Source organism: Seriola lalandi, unplaced genomic scaffold (assembly GCF_002814215.2).
Source record: "Seriola lalandi dorsalis isolate HSWRI2012SDOR001 ecotype SW California unplaced genomic scaffold, Sedor1 jcf7180002054902, whole genome shotgun sequence".
Taxonomy (NCBI): domain Eukaryota; kingdom Metazoa; phylum Chordata; class Actinopteri; order Carangiformes; family Carangidae; genus Seriola; species Seriola lalandi.
This window is the reverse complement of record NW_019525454.1, coordinates 838,752-839,253: the sequence shown is the minus strand read 5'-3', so window position 1 is coordinate 839,253 and position 502 is coordinate 838,752. Positions and strand designations below refer to the sequence as shown.

The 502-nt window shown below is 30.1% G+C and overlaps 1 protein-coding gene across 1 annotated transcript in view; it reads left to right on the top strand.

The window, feature by feature from the left end:
* The window catches only part of LOC111672846 (uncharacterized), a 14,846-nt gene that overhangs the window by 8,448 nt on the left and 5,896 nt on the right, over window positions 1-502 (top strand). The gene's annotated exons all lie outside the window — the stretch shown is intronic.

Below are 502 nucleotides of genomic sequence, written 5' to 3'. Positions count from 1 at the left end.
GTCCAGACTGTCAGAAAGCAACAACAACATCACAGGTAGAGTCATATTTACTTAATAATAATAATAATAATAATAATAATAATAATAATAATAATAATAATAATAATAATAACAATAATAATAATAATAATAATAATAATAATGTTATTATTTCTTTGTGGTATTATTTAAATGTAAAAACTAAATGAATCAGATTTCTTCAGCAGCTCTGGATGTCAGACTGAGATCCACTGAGACACATCTGGAACAGCTAGAGACTCACACTGCAGGTGACATCATCTGCTCTTCAGTTTTACTTTTAATTAATCATTCATTAAACCATTAACCTAAATATGAATCATGAATCATTTCCTGTTTAGGTCTGGAGGTGAGACTGAGAGTCAGTGAGAAACAGCTGGAACATCTGGAGACAGAGAACTCAGGTATGTTTCAGACTGAGTCACTCTGAACATTTAAACAGGAGATTTACATTAATGTGCTTCATTAAAAAACAAAAGTCCAT